This window comes from Amblyomma mixtum, chromosome 4, assembly GCF_055824585.1.
Source record: "Amblyomma mixtum isolate Tamu chromosome 4, ASM5582458v1, whole genome shotgun sequence".
Lineage (NCBI taxonomy): Eukaryota > Metazoa > Arthropoda > Arachnida > Ixodida > Ixodidae > Amblyomma > Amblyomma mixtum.
In genome coordinates, this window is record NC_143015.1 from 150,269,881 (window position 1) to 150,291,434 (window position 21,554).

A 21,554-nucleotide genomic window follows, 5' to 3' on the forward strand; every position below is an offset into this window, starting at 1 on the left:
AGTACACGGGCCTCTTGAGTTTCGCCTCCATCGAAATTCGGCCGCGCGGCCGGGATCGAACCCGCGTCTTTCGGGTCAGCAGCCGAGCATCATAACCACTGAGCCACCGCGGCGGGTTTACACTTCAAAACACATTCCCCATTATGTTTTGTGCTCTATTAAGACGGGTGGTGCAGTGACACGACGCTAGTTAGTTGAAATGCGGAGAAAAAAAACTAGAATAACAAAACACTCGCCTTCGCGGTGTTTACTTCTTGGGAAAGCGCAACTTAGTTGGCTGGTTTCACCCCAGCAAACCAAAAACCTCTCAGAGACGTCTAGCTAGACGTCTCTGAGAGGTTTTTGGTTTGCTGGGACGGTCCACTCCACGGCTGAGCGGAGCGGTCGCTGAAGTGCGCATGCGCAGAACGTTCACTCGCTAGCAGGAGTCAGCGGAGCGGCACCTCCGCTCCGCTGGCTCGCGAGGTTAGGGGAGAGCCGTATGGTAAATCTCGTGTTTTAAGGCGAAAGCCTTTAATGTCTCATCGTTTTCGACAGAAGGCTGTCAGCAGAAGGAGAGGTATCACGCTTTTCGGTTGGCCGAAATGGTTATGACGTCAGAGTGCGCGGATCCGCAGTAATGAGGTCACGCACGGATGCCTGACGCCACCTTTTGGAGCAGACGACAACTAACAAAATAGTTGTCGTCCGCTCCGACAGGGGGCGTAAGGCGCCCGTGGGTGACCCCATTACATACCTCATTACTGCGAACAGAGCCATGGATACAACCGAACTCATCGAAGCAGAGAGAGAGTCGTGCTAAAGAAGCACTCAAAGTCGGCAGTTAAAGTGTGCAGTTGTAATGTGTAGTCAAAAAGTGTAGTCAAATAAAGCACTAGTACAGCGCAAACATTCTCGCATTCAAGGCCAGACAGTGCGCCAGGAAAGGCTTTCGCCTTGCCGCAGTTTAGAGAGCCGAAGTGCCCCCTGAATTTTTCCTGTTAGTTCAAGATGGCTGCCTACGGCTCGACAGTCGCGTCTGAGAGCGCTTCCAAGTTTCACTGTCTCAAGAGCTCGTTTCCCCGACTACAGTTGTCGAAAGTGCTTCAAAATCGACACGGGTCCCTCTTTTCAGCGCGACGTAGTTGCGGTGAATCCTTTCGAGCTTCTGTGTGCACATGTGGACGCGGGTTCCAGAAAAAGTCGTGGTCGCAGTGAAGCGCGATTTGACGCTGCGCGCTGTGAAGAATCGCGTGGGCTATCGACAAAGGGTGCCGCGCACACACAAACAAGGACGGGAAAGGTACACAACGAACGCTGTACCCCCCTCCCTGTCCTTGTTTGTGTGTGCGCAGTACTCATCGTTGATGTTTGACCGACTCTCCCAACAACGCACTCTTTTTAAAGGGCAACTGCAGCACTTTTCTTTTTTTTTAGAATTACGCGATATTCAAGGATTCAAACCTATATAGGCTGTTGGTAAAGCATGCAAGTGTTTTTGCACTAGCATTTAAAACAGTGACGTAATCGACGATTGAATTTTGCGCTTCTCCTCAATGCTCAGGCGGAGTGCAGGGAAATTTAGCGTGACATCACCGTAGGTATGATTTCAAATAACGGCTGTCGTCAGCCACACCCTGCCCTGACTCATTAGACCCTGCCAAACAACTGTCAGTAGGGTTTGCCTTCGGTGGCATTGTTTTTTTTTTCCTTCAAAGTAGGCGTTTGTGCGTTGGAAATGTACCGATACCTTCGATGACGTCATCATGCGCCCCCCCCCCCCCCCCCCTCACTTGGCGTTGTGCGCTGCGGAGAAGCTTGAAGGGCGTCCGGACGTATTACTTCAGTATTTCAAGTGCTAGCCCAAAAAGACTTCGCATGCTTTACCTGCAAGTTTCCCATATTCGACCCTCTTAAGCGCGTTGATTTATAAAACCTATGCAGCTTCCCTTTAAACCGCACGGTAACCGCCAACCCACCGCGGCGATTTCATTACGCCTTCGCGATATATACGCTACAGTTCGCAAAGAAACCAGCTGTCTCCTATTATAGCGGGCAAAGCCTTCTTAATTAGTTTCAGTCTGAACAGTGTTTCCCATAATTAGGCGGTGTAGTGAGCCCTGCACGACTTCGTTATCGATATTCATTATCTTTTTTGTATTTTTCTTCGCACGGGTCGTTTCCAGAACCTCGGCGAGCTATTCGACCTTTACGGTGCGACACTGGCTGAATTAATCGCCACGCAGGCTGTCCAAACCCTTCGGAATCGGGGAGTACAGTCGCGCCTGATAACGGACCGGATAACGGGAAGTAGCAATAAAAAGCAGGTCAGCCAAGGAATGCATTCCTGACGGCAACGCATTTCAGTGCGAGGCGTAAACGAAAAAAAAAAAAAAGAAAGGGACGACGCAGGAGAAAAAAAAAAGTGCCGCGATTTTACGACTCGTCGGCTCTTCAAAATGCTGGAAATGTTTGCGGCGCGATTTTGAAACGAATGAATCCATACTTGGACGCCGTAAATAATTCCAAGTAATCGGGCTTCCTCCCTGCCAGGGTCGGTCCACTTTATGCGGTTGGCACTCCCGTTAACTGCCCCTATATCAGCGCCAGCGTGGAGCGAACTAGAATTTAGTATCTTCCTACAAAACGCCTCTTCGTGCACTTTTTTCCAAAAAGCAGTATGCTTTGTAGGTGCATTATACTTAGGTCACTTTCCGTTGGGAAACGCGGTCGAATGCCACTCGGAACCTGTCACGAACGAAGGACTCGTAAATCGGCGGTCTAGCATATATGCGTATTGTACGGTAGAAATAACTATGATAGAAAATAACCACAGTATACACTCGAAACAGAAAGGACTAAAAAGAGAGTAATGTTGACCTCTACAGCACTCCCTTTTATAAAAAGGGAGTGGGCCAGAGTACAGATTACTCCCATTTTACTCCCATGCAGGCGTATTCGTGTTTAGAGTTCTGCACGCACAGAGCTTTTGGATGATATACACGCATAAACATATACACATGTACTATCTGCGTCAAATGAAACGCGAGCACAAACAATCAAGCATATTAGCAGCTGAAGATGAAATACAGGTATTAACACTTCAGAAGAGCGGTCTTTCCGCCTTCGGTGGGAAAGTCAACTGCTCTTGTATTTCGCCTCCCTAGTGCAATATCTGCGAGTTGTGTTGTTTGCGTTTCAATTCTTCGTGTTTCATTTGACGCTGATAGTGCCTACACCGTTTGGCGAAGGTAAATTTCTCAAGGGAGCTTCATCCTTGCCGATCCATGAACAGTCTAGCAAATTTCTTGAGGGTTACAGAATCTCTCGCCGCAGCCCCTTTGTAACCCAACGAGCACTGGTAACCCAATGAGCACTGGAACTCCCTTAGACGTCCACATGACGTCCATAGGTGTTTTAATGCACATTAGGAACATAGAAGTTACACGTGTGCTACAAGACCCTCGCCTACGCGGCTTGCAAGAAAACCGCTCGGGCTCCTTACTTTTGGCAAAGGCTATACGCGTAGTTAGCGGGAATCCTTCACTGCCGCGGCTGAATGGTGATGCGGCAGCTACGCTTTGACCCTCTATCACTGCATACAGAGGTGCTGGCAAACAAATTTCCCGTATACCCCCGCATATTTCCCCCTATTCTTATATTTTACCTCATTTACAGGGCGAGTGGTGAGTCTTTTTAGAAAAGGAGACAACCGTACTATCAGGATGGAAAGGAACGCGAACAACGCGGCGCTTACGCGTTCCGCTGTTCGAATTTTTTTTGACGGCGCTTTTACCTGGGTGGTAATAAAAATACTTTAGAGCCGTCCTAGAATGCATCCCGAACAACTCCACCATCTTTTTGCCGCCATCGAAGTAAAAGCGTGGTGAAAAGAAATGCGAACAGCGGAGCGCTTAGACTCCGCTCTGTTCGCGTTTCTTACCATCGTGATGGTACATTACATATACGTAATGTACCATCACGATGGTATGACTATGGCGGGGACATCCACGGTATGTAATGACACAACTGCTCTTGCCTTCATAAAAAAAATAATAAACAGACAATCCATAGACTTTCTGCAGACTGCTCATAATCTGCCTTAACGAAATTTTGTATAAGAGTGGACCAGGAATCACACATACTGAGAAAAGTCACCCCACGACTACCTCAAATAGATGTTCTCCAGCTGCGTACGCAGGCCAGCTCGGTCCTAAAAGCAATCCAAGCAGCCTCGTGTAATTGCCAAAGTCCCAGCTCATTTTCCTAAACATTTTGCTTAAATTCACGCCTCCACCACATGCGCCACAACGTATACCTCTCTCCTCTGGTGTTATCGCCGCAGAAACCAGCCGGATTACAGCTTTTAAACCACCCCCACGCAGTGCATGTATACACCTGCGCAGTTCTCTGGAATTCCCGTCGTGCACGTGCCATCAGACTGGCTGCGTCGTTTCACATTTTACGCGCCAGCCACGGCTGCAAATATTGAGCAGCCAGTGCCCTATCCTACTCTCAACTCCCCCCCCCCCCCCCCCCTCTTTCTTCGTGGTCTACGTGGTCTGGCGAAACTTGCTCAGCGGCAACGGTAATTTTGATACGCCTCAGCAGGAATTCACACATGGGTTAGATTCCAGGCCGCATTCGTTATTTTGCGTCTCGAATTTGAAGTAAGCACGTTACGTAATCAGAGTGACACAAAAGGAGTAGAAAAACCCATGAACGAAAACAACAGCGCCGTCTCCCAGATTCAACCAAACGGTAACGCGTACAAACAAGGGTTAAACAATGCCAACCCTGCGCTTGCCTCAGCGACTGCACGCTTAGATTCACGCATTCACAGGGAATAGCCTGAGATACGGTCTACTTACCGTTCCAAGCCCGTATTCTCAACCGAGATCCCAGTGGCCGGGGAACTCTAGTGCACCGATTTTGGGCAGCTATATAGTATAATATATCGCTAAACATTTTACGGAAGTGCGGGAAGGGGTTCAGGTTGAGGCTAGCTTCAAACAACATCCCAATGTACACTGAAACTCCTATAAACGTACTGCGGACGTTCAGGACGTCCGCAGGACGTCCGAAGGAGTTCCAGTGCTTATTGGGAAGAAGTTGGTGATCGAATCTCAGTTCATGCCTGTGGGATTGATTGATCTGTGCTTTATTAAAAAGCTAAGCCCCTCCCCCTACAATCCACGCCTCTATAGAAATGCGGCCGCCGCGGCCGGGACTTGAACCCGCGACCTCCGGATCATCGGCCGAACGCCTTGAACATTAAGTTACTAGTGCGTGCGTAGAAGAAGAGACATAAACGAAACAGTTTACCGGATGTTAGCCCTTTGGTGACGACGCATCGTATAAAATGACTTACACTGGGCAGCTAGTCAAAAACCTGATGCACAGCCACACACACGAAGTTGTCCACAAACACTTCCGAAGATGCAACGCGGAAAACGGCTCTCTTGAATACTCAATAGGCAATGACACTCTCCTAGACGTCCCGCAGACATCCTAAACGTCCGGGGCAGTTTTAATGTACTGAGTACCAGTCGCAGCTAAACTGCCGGGCAACAACACACCACGGACGTTCGTCCGGCGTTCGGTGAGCCGCTGTGGTGGCTGAGGACACGACGTGAAAGCCGGAGCCTCGTCAGAGGCCTGTTCGAGCAATGGAGGCACGGACACAATTGCAACGAGGCCGTTCTCGAAAGCCGGTTGTCACACGGAAGAAACGACCGCTGTGACTCAGCCGCAGAACGACTATCTATGCACGAGCAATGTGTCCGGGAAACCCGGCTTTTTCGCCTATGCACTTTTTTCCGCCTTCTTTGCCATGCAAAAACCGGAAGGCGCGTTGCACGCATCCCGTGCAGGACGAAAGCGCAGGTCGAAACAATGCTATAAGGCAGACTTCGTTCGTATACAGTAAAGGATTACTTCTACTGGGAAGCGTGCCTTTTTTTCGTGTGTGTGCGTGTGCGCATGTGCATGTGTGTGTGAGGGAGAGAGAGAGAGTGCACGTGTGCGAGAAAAAGAGTGTGTGTGTGTGCATGTGTGTGTGAGAGAGAGCGTGTGCGTTCGTGCATGTGTGTGTGAGTGAATGTGTGTGTTAGCTTAGGTTTAGGGTCATAGGTTAGTTTTTATATCGCCTAACAATTAATGATTGATTGGTTTATGGGGTTTAACGTCCCAAAGCGACTAAGGCTATGAGAGACGCCGTAGTGGAGGGCTCCGGAAATTTCGACCACCTGGGGGTTCTTTAACGTGCACTGACATCGCACAGTACACGGGTCTCTGGAATTTCTACTCCAAAGAAATTCCACCGCCGCGGCCGGGATCGAACCCGCGTCTTTCGGGTCAGCAGCCGCGCACCATAACCACTGCGCCACCGCGGCAGCGCCTAACAATTAATAAAGAACTGCTTAAGTCCATCACAGTTTACCGTATATGCTTGGTGAGGGTTAGCTTCCATTAGGTTTAGGGCAAGGTTATGTTTTAGGTCGAGGCGTTAACTATCAACAGTTCTGTTAACAGACCATAAGACTTCAGTACAGTGAGCATCTGCCCGGTATCACGAAAGAAACCTTTGGCCCTACGTCCGGGTGAAGTCAAAATTAGTGAGCTCAGTCCGGGGTTTCAAATAAAGTAGACAGACCTTATATAAAGTTCGCAGGGTCTTCTGTCGACTGTGTATGTAAGCGCATTTCTGCGGAAGTAAAACTTCGTGTTCCCTGCTTTTTTTCATACTGTTCGGACTGAAGGGGGGTCGGGAGCTCCCAGGCTACAGCTAAACACGCCGCGAATTAAATAAGTTCCTTTTTTTTTCCCAAAAGAAACAACCTCCCTGAATCATAATCTCAAGGAATGTAATGTTTCTCGGTATTCCATATTCTGTTATTTATAGCATTCACTTCAGCGTTGAACAGTTATTTACAGCGCCCACTTTCTCTTCGGGACGTGTTTGTGTGTACGTACACGGTGCGTGGAAGACTACGCAATGCATTTCCGCGGACTTCGGGCGGAGAAAGTGAATACGACCGTTTCCTCTTATTCGCGCTTGACGGAGAAGTGTGAGCGTGGAAAAACACTTGCGGAGGTAGTAACCCTACACACGGCTGCAGGCTGGAGAACCCCCGCCGTAACGGGAGACGCACGCAGAAGAGACGAAGAAGAAAAGAAAAAAAAAAACTGAAAACGTAGTCCTCCTCCGGCGACGACGACGCGGCCGCCAAAACGCCAGTCAGCTACCGTGAAGGCAAGATGTCTGCGAGGCCGCCATTTTCTTTCTTTTTGGTCCGCTATCGTAGCGGCGGACCTCTGTTTTGCTGTTGTTTGTTCTTTTTCCTAAATGTCACCTCTCAGAAAAAAAAAAATTCGCAATCATATCAGAGGGGGAACTTTCCGCACCCAACACGCTTAAAGTAGTGGAAAACACAGATTAGCCCAGAATTTATGCGAAGTTGGCGGCCGGTTGCACCACCTACGGTATATGCGGACACACGCTAACAAGCTGGCACGCACTTGTTGGTATACAGAAGACATGGGGATGCTGTTGCGATAGTGGTGCGGGTGAGGCTTATTTTCTCATTCATTTTTACGCCTCCATCTGCAATTTGTTGCGAGAGCCGAAAGTCTGTAACGAAACTTCCGGCGCAACTTCCCGAACAACCTATGCTTTAAGCAAACAAACAAAAAAAAAACAACACGCCGATTGGTTCAGGACGGTATACTGAGAGATTGTAGCGTCACCTAGAGGCAGGCATGGTTACCCAACTTACGCCAATGACCCCACGCGAGAAATGGTGAAAACAGGGGGGCCGTGCAGGTGTGTTGCCTCGCGAAAAACCCCGGCTACAGAAAAAATTGCGTGGACACTTTGGCAACTAAGAGTTGAGAGGCGAAAGCCGAGGACACTATGCCGTGACGACATCCAGTGGATGGGACGTCACACCGTTCCCATGGCTATAGTGATACCCAAATTGCACATCTTTCGGGATAGTAACCGTTAATTACTTATATTCACAAAAACATATTTTTCCTCTTAATATGACACAAATCCGACATTTTTCCAACCGTTCTGCGACAATTTGCACTATGCCGTGACGACTTCCGGTGGATGTGACGTCACACCGTTCCCGTGGCTATATCGACGTCCGCGCTATTTCGACGCAATTTCGACATTTTTGCCTATAATTAGTTAACTAATAAACCGACAGTCATCAAACTTGGCTTCTAGGTTCATTTTTTCCTCCTCTATCTGCTTTTCTCCCATCTTTTTTAGTTCCCGAGTTAAACGCGTGTAACACGCTTTGTTGAACGGGCGGCAGTATGAGCCATTAGCCTGAAAAGGGAGTAACCTGTACTCTAGCACAGCCTCTTATGAAAGGGAGTGCGCTAGGGAACATCTTACTCCCTTTCTACTCCTCTCTGTTCACAGTGTAGGTGTGTGATGACTGTGGTGATGCAAGATGTACGTTACTATGCTGCTGAAGTATATTGTGGACATAGTCTCCGCAGCACTAGCAATTCAAGGAACCTGATGACGTCAGTTTGATCAGGAGCTATAAAACGAACCCCAACTAATGATTCATCATATTCTCCCCCCCCCCCCCTCGCGCAGATGTGGCGCGTGATATAGCGCCGCTCGAAGGCCTTCGAGCGCGAGTTGCGCATTCGTAGTCGAACGCGGGACGCGTTAATTGGTTGACCTCGATGCTGAATGTACCCCCCCCCCCCATGCTTTTTCCGATGTGCGCCTAAGGTCGGATGGAGAAGCCGGACGGAAGTCGAGTTTCCTTCCGTCGCGGGCTTGAAAATGTGGGCCATGAACATGTGTCGCCTCGCGAGAAACCCCGGCTACAGAAAAAATTGCGAGGACACTTAGGCAACTAAGTGTTGAGAGGCGAAAGCCGAGGACACTATGCCGCGACGACTTCCGGTGGATGTGATGTCACACCGTTCCTGTGGTTATATCGACGTCCGCGCTATTTGAACATTTTTGCCTATAATTAGCTAATTACTGTAAAGTCATCAAACATGGCTTCTAGGTTCATTTTTTATCCTCTATCTGAAGCAAACACTATATTTCTTCTATCTTTTTGGTTCTCGAGTTACATGCGTGTGACACGCTTTGTTAACGGAAGACAGTATGAGCCATTAAAGGCTTTCGCCTTAATACAGCGACCGCAGTAGCTAAGCTAGTCGGATAACTGAAACCCCACGGAGCCAAAATGCGTCGTTGGTCATAAATGGCTGTACTGAAGCGACGTCCGCAGACCAGAGAATTCCCATTGGCTGGAGGAAAGCGACGTCACCATACCGGAGCATTTTCATTGGCTGGAGGGTAGTGACGTCATTTCCGGTAAAAACAACAGCTCCTTATGATATCGCAATGCCAACACAATGAAATTAGGTGTTCCTGTGAATTTAGTTTCAGTAGACGACCTCAACTTATGTACGCGGTTATCGAGACAAAAAAGTGCGGCGTCCCTCTTCTCCTACCTCCCCCTCACTCTAATGAGGGAGACAACAGAACAATAGGATGATCTACAGCATCTTTCGTTGTTAAAAATCCATTCGTTTCATCCCTCTATAAAGTTTCGGATAGGAGAAAACGAATGGTTGCTTCAAATAGAGGAGGAAAAAATGAACCTAGAAGCCAAGTTTGATGACTCTAGATTAATTAGTCAATTAAGTATAGGCAAAATTGTTGAAATTGCGTCGAAATAGCGCGGACGTCGATATAGCCACGAGAACGGTGTGACGTCACATCCACCGGAAGTCGTCACGGCATAGCGAAAATTGTCACAGAATGGTCGGAAAAACGTCGTATTTATGTCAAATTAGATGGAAAAATGTGTAATTAAGCGTAATGAACACTTAAGATCCCCGAAAGATTTATAGTTTGGGTATCGTTATAGCCCCGGGAACGGTGTGACGTCACATCCACTGGAAGTCATCACGGCATAGTGAAAATTGTCGAAGAATGGTCGGGAAAATGTCGGATTTGTGGCAAATTAGATGTAGAAGTGTAATTAAGCGTAATTAACACTTAAGATCCCCGAGAGAAGTATAATTTGTGTATTGATATAGCCACGGGAATGGTGTGACATCGCATCCACCGGATAACGCCACGGCATAGCGTCTTCGGCTGTCGCCTCTCAACACTCCAGTTGCCAAAGTGTCCTCGCGATGTTCTTATTCTTATATCCTCGCTTTTTCCCGGCTTTTCATTTCTTACCGTTTATCCTTTTTTTTTCTCTTCCTTTTCGCCAGGGGCGCCACGCTAGGCCTGGAAGCGAGCGAATTAAAGGACGCGGCCTTCAACACCGACTTCCAACCACCGACACGGTTAGCTGCTGGCTGGTCCGCCCTTTGGAAAACCACCGATCCAGGAAGGCAGGGGCGGCAATGCGTGGCCGAGAGACGCGCAGGGACCGCGGTCGCTGCCTTCGAGTTTCAATGGCGCGTGGCTTGTCGCGAGTGCTCGTCGAACAAGATTCGGCTCTTGCACGACACGGTTCGCTTGGCGCCCGCCTGTACGACAAGCGCACGTTAAAAGGCGCATGCACGATTCTGTATCGCGTCGTACACAGCGCGCCGGTTTCCTGTCTACCCTCTTTTTCCTTTTTTTTTCACTGTCTTTCTGAGTGATTTATGGCGTGCCGGTAGAGGCGGCCACTTGAGGGCGGTCAAGCCTGAACTTCTCAGCTCTTCGTACCGAGGATGGTGACCACGTTCCCGAAGGCTTTCGGAGAAAACTAACGAAAGTTGTTGGGGCAACAAGTCGGTTTTGATTGGTTGGTTTGTTTACGGGGATTTAAGGAGGAGGAGGAGGAGGAAGAAGAGGAAAGGCAGGGAGGTTAACCGGAAGAATAATCGGTTTGCTATGTGGTTGGTTGGTTGGTTTATTGGGGTTTAACGTCCCAAAGCGACTGAGGCTATGAGAGACGCCGTAGTGGAGGGCTCCGGAAATTTCGACCACCTGGGACTCTTTAACGTGCACTGACATCGCACAGTACACGGGCCTCTAGAATTTCGCCTCCATCGAAATTCGACCATCGCGGCCGGGATCGAAGCCTCGTCTTTCGGGTCAGCAGCCGAGCACCATAACCACTGAGCCACCGCGGCGGCCAGGTCGGTTTTGAATTACAGCTTATATAACCGGAGGTGACATTTAGGCGCCCCCTTAAGGGTGTGATGCGACAGCGTTAATGGATAAACTGAAATTTGTTTATTTTTTTTTTTAGAAAAGAAAATGGCGCAGTAAAAGTCACATCTCGGTGGACAACCAAACTTCGAAGTTCGAACAAAACTTGGAAGGCACGAACACAGTTCTCTGCAAGTTAATTGACCCTACTTGTATGTCTCCTTTCCAGCGGCTGAGATAGCTTCATTTGACGTATGCTGATGGCAGATTGGAGGCACTGTGAGAACACCGCCCTACCGTCAATTACAAGCGAACCTTTCGTTCTTGCGTTGTCGAGACCGAGGGTGCCCTCAGTGCTTTCAGGGCACTGAGAGAGAGAGAAAGGAATTTTAATGAGAGGGAAAGGTGGAGAGGTCGGCTGTCGCTTCGGCAGAGGCACTGAATGACGCGCGAAATTGCAGAGACGCTTCACATTGTTAGCAGAGGCGTCACACCACGTTTAGCTCGCTAGATAAAGAAATTGCCCGGCTTGGGTGAGGGCGATAATTGAGGCAGTAAAAGCAACACAGTGGAATGAGCAAAGAAGGAAAAAGCGAGGTTTGTAAATACCTGCCATTGTTTGCAGCGCAGTGTTAAGAAGTAATAGTAGGTTACTTTATTTTCCGAGAGATACAGGATACGGTGTCATAGTCAGTCCCCATCGCATTCTTTTCAACGTATTCATTCAACATATTACATTGACCAAATTTCAACATGTATTGCTGAAAAAAGTTGTATGATCCAATAAACTCATAGTTAGTCATACAAATATCATACAATTATCACACAAATCATTCAAAATTATCATACAAACGTCATACATTTCTGCAAAACCATGCAGTCATCATAGAGATGTCATAGAATATCATAAAATTTTATGATATTTCTATGATAAAGCCTCTATGAGGTTATTGCATCACACAACTTTTTTCAACATGCCATACCTGGACTGACACTGGTTGACATCCTGACGTTTTTCTTTGTTTTTGTTCACTGCGCACTGCGCTTAGCATCAGCACGACCATTTCTCATATTTTTTTTCTCCCCAAGAAATCATATTTGACTGTCTTTACAGACATCTCATTTCTTGTATATATTTAACGCGGAAGTGGATTTCAGCCCTTGCCCGCCACATATTCCTCCACAGTTGACTCCGCGTCGTAGAACCCAATAAGCGCACACTTCCTACGGGGCATGCCAAAACTGTCATACAGGTGAGCACAGGAGAGGATGACGAAGACGAACACAAGTATCGACAGAACACAAAGGGGCTTCTGTGGGCACTCGGTGAGAATGTATTCCCATGGAAGCTGCACCCACTGTTCCCTGCGTGTATCCGGAAATTTGTTATAAGCGGCCGTATAGTGGCACATTTGTTTTTCAAGTAGCTTCAGTTGCGCTTTTCGGTGAGAAGCGATACTGGGAGGCCAGAAATGGCGCCACTGATTGCTTCGAGGGAACGGGAAATAAAAGCTACCCATTTGAAAGATTTTATCTTAGTGGTGCACGAATATTCGAAAATTTTCGAATAGCGAATAGAATATCTTATTCGATTCGCTCAACTAATCAAGTAATACAGCCTTGGTTAAATGTCTTAAGACCACATTGTTCAGCTGCAGAGAAATGAATGTTCCTAGAATACTCCGTGCAGCGGATCATTCAAAACACAAGTCACACACGTAGCGAAAAGCATTTGGCCTTAAGACTTTTGTCCAAAACTATACATGTTCAAAATTCGAGACGAATCGAACCCGTTCTCAAGTTTACGAATAATCTGCATGAAGTTCGAATAGCGCATGCCTTAGTTATTTTATTCGGCAACTGCTTCAACCCTATCCGCACAGCATGCTGCGCCACGACGCGGCTTATTTCCCGCTAATTGGGCCCTGATTTGGCGCTAATTTGTTCGCTGTCGTCCTCAGTATAGCAAAACGCAGTTTTCTTTTGTGCAAGCTATACATAGCAGCCATACAGTTAATACATTTACCTCGTATTTCGTGCGCCCTAATGAAGGTCACTATTGCGTCTTTACAGCTTTGACTTCGTCAGTTATATTGCCGCCGCTATAGCGCTTCGCTGTTTCGCTGGGATGTTCGTTTTGCGCGAATATACGCGCCGGCAGCGAACAATCACACACATATTAGATTCGTAGTCGACTCCGTTCTTTCACTATTCGATACCTATTCGATTCGGTTTTTAACTATACCTTTTTCGCATTCAATTCAGTACCAAAAGCTAGCCTCTTCGTATTCGATAGGTTTTCGAAACATAATCTGCGCATCCCTAGTTTCTCTAGACAAAAAAAAATCCGAAGAAAGCAACGGCCAACACTCTGCGCGAACTGCACTACAAGAATGGTCTGGAGGAGGTACCGAGTTGGAAGTATTCGCAGCAAATGCACAATGCATAAAATCTTCTTTAGGGTCCATTTTAGCACAGTACTTGTAGAGGGCAACATAACGGATTCCAAGTGAATAAAACTGCAGCCATGACACGCCGGATGTCATGTGGCCAGACGAGATTACAAAATCTGCTAGGCTAGGGCGCGGTCGCGGCTAGTGACGGGACATGGTTAATTGAACGTCAACCGAAGCAGCACCAGTAATCGGGCCAACATTGGACATGTATTGGACATGTAAAGGCCGGTCCTACAAAGGGCCAGAGTGGAAACCATCCATTTACAATATTGGGGTGATTAACTGTGCAGCTTCGGTTAACGAGAGAGGCCTTTGTACTACCCTTGCAATTTTTTTAGACTCCACAGACTGTCCATAGACTTCTGTCTATAAAGTCTATAAACATCTCTTTAGACAAATCCTAGAGAACAGTCTACAGGCAATACAAATGTTATAGACAGTCTATAGACACTCTATAGATTTATGGCCCTATACTTTCAATACACTTTTGTCTATAGACAATCTATAGACTATGAATAGACAAAACTTAGAGAATAGTCAATAGGCAGTACAAATGCTACAGGCAGTCTATAGACACACTATAGATTTATGGCCATATACTTTCAATAGACTTTTGTCTATAGACTATGAATACACAAATCCTAGAGAACAGTCAATAGGCAATACAAATGCTACAGTCTATAGACAATATATAGATTTATGGCCATATGCTTTCAATAGACTTCTGTCCATAGACTATGAATAGACAAATCCTAGAGAACAGTCAATAGGCAATACAAATGCTCTAGCCAGTCTATAGACACTCTACAGATTTATGGCCATATACTTTCAATAGACCTTTGTCTACAGACAGTCTATAGAGTATGAAGACAAGAATATCTATAGGAAGGCAATAGAGTATATAAAAAGTCTACAGACTGTCTATAGACCATTTTATAGGGGTATACCTGACGTGTCCTGGCTCATCATCATCATCATCATGACAGTAAACAAGCGGCCCGCGGAATAATTGCCATTCAGTCAGGAACGGCAGGCGGTCGTTCTGCTACGGCGACTTCAGGACTCAGGTGTATATACGGGCTGCGAGATGTGTATAGGTTAGCCGCGTTTCTGCAAGCTGCAGAGGCTAGAAGCGTCGCAACCAACAGTCCATACGTGCTCATATAGGACATAAAAGCTGTTCGCTTCGCTTTACAGTCGAACCTCCACTTTAAAAAAAATTTTTGGACAGTTTATAGACTTCTGTCTATAAATTCCATAGACCCTCATAGACAAATCATAGAGAACAGTCTATAGGCAATACAAATGTTATAGACAGTCTATAGACAATCTATACACTAATGACCAAACACTTTTAATAGACTTTTGTCTATAGGAAGCCTATAGACTATGAACAGAGAAAAATAAATATCTATAGGAAAGCAATAGAGTATAAGAAACCTATATATTTACGGACCATTTTATAACGGTATACTTGACGTCTCCCGGCTGATTATCATCATGATGATGATAGTAAACAAGTGGCCCACGGAATAATTGCCATTCAGTCAGGAACGGCAGGCGGTCGTTCTGCTACGGCGACTTCCGAGCCCGACAGCGCGTGTCGTTGTCGTTAAGGCAGCACGCTAACAGCAGGGATTATGGAAGCTGTTAGCAGGTCATTAGGGCCAGCCGCTATTAGTCTAGATGAATGGTCCCGGGGAAGAGTCGTCCGACATTGTCACCGCCGACCTTCCAGGACTGATAAAGCGGCAGGGGGCTGCGGGACACGAAAGCAGTGCCGAGCTTTTGTTGCTGCTGTTGGCCTCAGGTGAAACAACACGTACCCACAATGGAGGATTTGGCCAGGGCTTCCTGCAGAACCGCGCTCCGCTTCCAACACTAAGAAGAAAAAAGAGAGATGGAAGACATACTTAGAGATACGTGGAAATATCGTCGGTGAAGTGGTAAATATAAGGAGTTCTGAAAGTTAAGAAAGCATACCCAACAATTCTGGAGAAAAGCATTTTTCAACGAGAAATAGCTTATGAACACAATTCTTTTTCACATATCGCACATATAAAACACACATAAAACACACACACACACACGCGCGCGCACGCACACATACACGGCGCATATTATATATATATATATATATATATATATATATATATATATATATAAGGACAGGCTCTGTCCGAAACGTCGACTCGCAATAAATGTTTGCCTAAATGAAGCGTTTCTCAATTTCGCATTTTACCTCTAGCAACCAAGTTTATTTTTTTGTGCTATATATATATATATATATATATTCGCAGATCTCCCGTGAGCAGGCTTGCATTTTTTTTCTATTCATGTTTTTGCTGTCGTCATTAGCGTTCCCGATTGTATTTCTATCGCAGTCTTAACTGCTCGATGCGAGCGATATAATGTAAAAACTTCAAAAGAAAGATTTTCCTACGCATCGGAAAAACGGACCATTACCTTCAATATTTTCATAACAGTAGCTTACTATATTCCAATATTCAAACTTTTTATCCAAGAATACTGGACACGGTTAAAGTATTGATAACAGCACCTACTCCAAACCTGCTGCTCGCTTGCAATATTCGCTTTCTATACGGTCGTCACGTTTGTGTTCTTGAGATCTTTAATTTTTTGGCTCATTAATCACTCTCGCACTTCATTTGTATTTTGTTGTACATAATGTTCAACGTCCTCCACCTCAACATGTAATGTATTATGACGCTCAGAGAAAAATATTCATTTTTTTTCCTTTCTCCCTTGTGGCCGCACGCGTTCTTCGCTTTTGTCTTGATATTTGTTTATTTCTCCGTGTTTGTCTTGAGTGTGCTTTGTTCCTCGCCACCTCTGTCTTTGTCACAAACTTCGCGATCACGTTGTTCTCTTTATTTCTCCTTTTTGCCTAAGTGTGTCCTCAAATCGCTCTCCGCTTGATTTTGAGTCAATTAAAAGTCAGCCAGCGAGAGAACACGGCGCTGATCTGCAACTAAAAGCGTCATTTGCTAGCGCCAGAGTGTTAGTACATGGTTAGTACCCCCATGTCTGAAAAAAAAAAAATTAGCGGAGGTTTAGCTCTGGTTAAACCGGGCAGTTTGCGTAAGCAAGCAGCAACTGTTTTGCCCGAGGCGAACGCGCGTATTTATTCCCCGTTTCCCTCCCTCTTCCTCTCTCCACATTCCGACACATGCGTCGAGAGCGCGCGACTAGGCGCGCGGTGGCAGCGCAGCGACGGTCCCGCCGCCTGGTGGAGCGCGGCTGAAACGGTTGCTATGGCAACGGCGCTCCATCTGTTTGACCTCGGCCACCGCCGGGAGCTACGCGACGGCTCGAAACCTGGCGCAGTATTGCTTACGCAATAAAAATTTCCCGGCCTCGGCGGCGTCGACGTCGACGTTGTCGACCATTTGTGAGCCTCTCAGCCGGACCGGCTGGAGCAACCTGCCGCTCCTACAGCCTGGGCAGACCACCAAGATCACGTGACCTTGTGACGTCATCACAACCTGCCCACCGGATTGCGAGCAAACTGGCTACCATGGCAGGTGGCAGTTAAATTAATGACTGGCCACGAGAGGTTGCTGGGGAAGGGCACACTGGGTCTCGCAAGCCCCAGTGGAGGCAGCACCTGTCATCGCAGGGCAGTGGCGCATCGCTTATTAACCGCTGCACCGCTGCTTCAAGAGTAACATGAGGACTCCCAGCGATCTATGAATGTAAAGTCGAGAATTAACAATTCCGCATATATGGGCATGGCGAGCTTAAGTGCCCCCTGCAGTTTTTCTTCTCTGCCACCGAAGCGCGCTCCATGGACCGGTCAATAGGGTAGATGCACTATAGACTCCCTGTACCGTTATACCAAGCTGGCGGTCGGACTAGCGCACACGCTACAGCGTCAGTTATTCGGGAAGGCTTTGCGCTCAGAGGCAAAAGACACCTGTTTCCGGGGGCATTAACTCCTTTGCGCGTCGCAAACGGATGTGTAGTGCTGGTTTCCGCTCTTACAGAGGCAGCTACCAACCATTTGTGAGGCATATGTATCATGTCCCACACGCATAAACTTTAAAGCCATTTCTACGTCAGATTTTGTAGAAAAAAGTGGTACATTTTTCTGCCACAGCCTTCGTAACGAGAACTGAAAGGCTAGGGCTCCTTTTGCGGAGGTCGCGTCGTTCTTACGTAATGACGTCGTCATCGCGTGGCCACAATCAGTGACGTCACCATCGCTCATGTAACCAATCACACGACCGACTGTACCCATTAAATGAACACGTGACTTACCGACATGCAACCCATTAAGCTCCTAACGCATCCGTGGCCTCAAGACGCCTTCCTGGCTGACGCTCACATTGCACATTACGTGAACGTTGCTCTCTCTCTTTTTTTTTTATGAGCGAAAGCCCTACATAACGGGGTGAAACCTAACCAAGAACCTAGAGTGAAGCCTCGGAGTAACTCGGGTAAGCTCGGATTAGTTCGGAGGAGCTCGTGCAAGCTACAGCCAATGGGAGGATGCTCGGAGGTAATAGGATGAGGGCGTCGCGCCAGCTACCATCGTGTGGATAGAGTATGGAGATGAAGACCGAGAAACGCGGTGGTGGTGACGGTGCGGTGTGGTGCGGTGTGGTGCGTTGTGGTGCGGTGCGGTGCGGTGCGGTGCGGTGCGGTGCGGTGGCGGTGGTGGCGGTGGCGGTGGCGGTAGCAGTAGTAGTAGTAAACATTTATTACGCACAAAAAAAATTCAAAGGTCTTGAGAGGTTGAAGTCCTTAGTTCGGGTCTGTGTGACCGCCGCTGCCGCTCGCGGTTGTGTGCATATGCAGATGCCAGAAACAAGGGGCGAAGAACGAACACATGCTTTCGCTCGTCCACTCGGTTTAACTACGTTATAAACTCTACCACTCGCATTTCCGACCGCTGCAGCAGCATCCGTGACACTGCGGAGCTCACCGGATTGTGCCAACACCCCCTATAGCTATATCAGCACCTTCAGAGTCTTGGTGACGTTCGCTGCGCCCGTGAGATGAGCGCAGCATATAGGCTGCCTACTCAAACAGATGTCGGCAATGCGGTCCAGTCGGACCTGGGAAATGTGCAGCCTGAATCGAAAGTTTTCAGGCCAAAGAATTTCCTAAATATTCAGCTGCAAAGTCGCTCGCCGCAGCTTCGAAACTCGGAAAAAAGTTGAGAAGTGCGTACAACCGTCTTATTTCTCCGTCCCAAAATTTGATACCTTCATTCAGGCGTAACTGTTAAACTAAACTGCTGAAAAGCAAACCTTGTGGCATGAAAACTTATGACTAGAGCTGTAGGCTCTGTGCGGCAGCTAGGAACGGGTCCTCTCAGTGGAGGGCAGGGATACCGCTCATGGCATTCCTACTTCGCCCCAGAATAAGACCGGAATAAGACAGAGTTATTTGTGATTAAATAGAGGCGCTTTTGTGATAGAACTTCAATGCTAATACGCAGAAATACGCAGTGCCAACGGTAAGCCGGACAGCCATGTAGCACCTACGTTTACAGGCGACGTAAAGGCGGCTTAAAGATTGGAGGGGACTCTTAAGCTCAGCCTTAAGGGCATGACGCGATATAGCCTAATGGGTTAATTCCCATTTATGCAGAAGGTCATTCTCTACTTCCCATTCATAGATAGCTGGGAGTCCTCATGCCCCTCCTGGCGCATTGGTGCAGTGGTATTAAGCGATGCGCCACTGCCCTGCGATGGCAGGTGATCCGCCTTTTCCCGGCCCCTTCAAAGGGGCTGAGTAAGACGGAGGAGCGAACTTTAAGGCGCCTGCAGACAGGTACTCTACTCTGTCCTGCAATCTTAAAGCTTTACGATCCTAACACGGATGGGCGATGCCCACACTGTGGGGAGACCTGTGATATCTTCCACATGGTGTGGGCATGTACTCAAAATCCCCACCTCCCCCCTTCCCCTACTCCTTCCAGAGAGGAATGGGAGACTGCCCTTCTCAACTGCTCCTCGCTTGAGTCCCAAAGGGCTCTGGTGAAACGGGCGAGAGACGGGGCCTCGTCGTGCGGTGTCCCGGACTAGGGACGCCGACCATGTAGCGGGGCCACTCTGTGGCTCCCAAACTCTATTTCAGTAATTAAAAGTTTTCACCACCACCACCACCCAGCGGTGGGCCTTGTGCGACCCAGGTTGCACTTCCCGAGCAACCAATCATTAGTTTAACTGCCACCTGTCACAGTGGGCAGTTTTCTCACTATCCGCTGGTCATGCTGTAATGACGCTGCAAGGTCACGTGACCCCGGTGGCCCACCTGCCTCCTAGGTGACTCTCCGGGCACCACCTGCCAGAGCCATGCTCGTGATTTTTAGCCCACAACGCCGACACCGGATTTTGTGGAGAACGGGGCCTGTAACGTTACCGCGTTGAAAAGCACTCCGGCCAACACAGAATGGAAGTATTCCGTTCATCAATCAGAGAAATGGTTGCTTGATTTGCCAAACCACTCAATTTTCATTCGTGAACTATTCGCTACAGCTTCCCCTTGACTACAGCTTTGCAGTCCACGCTCCCCACTCTACGCCATGTACCAGTATTGCCGATTTTGTGGACACTGCTCTTGCAGAAAAAAAAAAAAACTTTAGACAGTCTATAGACAGCCCATATATAAAGTCTATAGACTCTATAAACAAATCCTAGAGAACAGTCTGTAGGCAATACAAATTCTATAGACAATCTATAGACTTATGGAAGTAGACATTTGCTTATAGACAGTCTATAGACAATGAATAGACACAAATAAATATCTATAGGAAGGCAACAGAGTCCACAAGAAGTCTATAGACTGTCTATAGACCATTTTTATTAGGGTGGTTCCCGCTGTTGCATGCCATGTTCATGATAGCTTGAAGTGCCGACCTCAGTACGTTACGTTCTTGAGAGAATTGCTGTCAGCCAGCCACTTTTGAAAGCAGTTATCTGTCGACCCCTCACGCTGTGCTCGTTGAGCGTATGGTCGGCGTTCTGACGAGACTTGTGTGTGAAACGACAGACCAGTGCATGAACAAACAAGAAATATGCAACCCATACTGACAGGTGGAATAATTCTTCCCAGAACGCACGACAAGAAACGATAAAGTCCGGGAAGTGTCTGTCCTTGTTTTCTAAACGAACCTGTCATGACGACGCTTCAGGGCCCATATTGTCAAGACTTCGAGTGACGGCACGCCCACACCATACTGACGCCGCTGAGCAGACGACGGTAATGAAATATTATACGTCAATGTATTAGGATACAGCTCTAAAATTGCCAGCCGGCTGGAGCGTATTCAAATCGATTTATTTTTTCTATTCCCCAGCGGCACAGCTGATAACCATGAACTTCAACCTACACCGAAACCATTTACGCGTCATGCAAGGAAAACGTCACTCAACGTCACCTGGTCAAGCGTTCCCAAGACGTTACATGGGGTCTGTCTACCAATGTCCCCGCAGCACGTCGTATGCTCGTGACAGTTCTTGACGTCTGCTTCCGTCACTCTTCTTTGCTAGCACGGCATCCTTTGCCAGTCGTGCGGACACTAACGTCATTAATTCTTCGTGAATATTCTCTTGACCTTCATGTGTACGTGTCCGGGTATAGGCATGAGTACAGGTATGGGTGCGTGTGGGTAAGGCTACGGGCATGGCTAGGGCTGTTTTTCAGGCAAGTGACCACGGGTCTACTCATTCATATTGCGCCCCGCCGCGGTGGCTCAGTGGTTACGGCGCTCGGCTGCTCGCCCGAAAGACGCAGGTTCGATCCCGGCCGCGGCGGCTGGAATTTCTTTGGAGGAGAAATTCTAGAGGCACGTGTAGTGTGCGATGTCTGTGCACGTTAAAGAACCCCAGGTTGTCGAAATTTCCGGAGCCCTCCACTACGGCGTCTCTCACAGCCTGAGTTGCTTTGGGACGTTAAACCCCCATAAACCAAACCAAACCATTCTAATTGCTTTATGC

General features: G+C 47.7%; 1 protein-coding gene across 4 annotated transcripts in view; it reads right to left on the bottom strand.

Moving 5' to 3' along the window:
• The window catches only part of LOC149348751 (ATP-sensitive inward rectifier potassium channel 12-like), a 151,523-nt gene that overhangs the window by 30,735 nt on the left and 99,234 nt on the right, over positions 1 to 21,554 (bottom strand). For 2 of the 4 annotated variants that reach the window (XM_089588311.1, XM_089588312.1), the window contains exon 2: positions 15,411 to 15,465. The exons of the other annotated variants lie outside the window; for them this stretch is intronic. The gene's annotated coding sequence lies outside the window, so the exon portion shown is untranslated. The remainder of the gene's footprint in view (positions 1 to 15,410; positions 15,466 to 21,554) is intronic. 4 annotated transcript variants of the gene reach the window in all.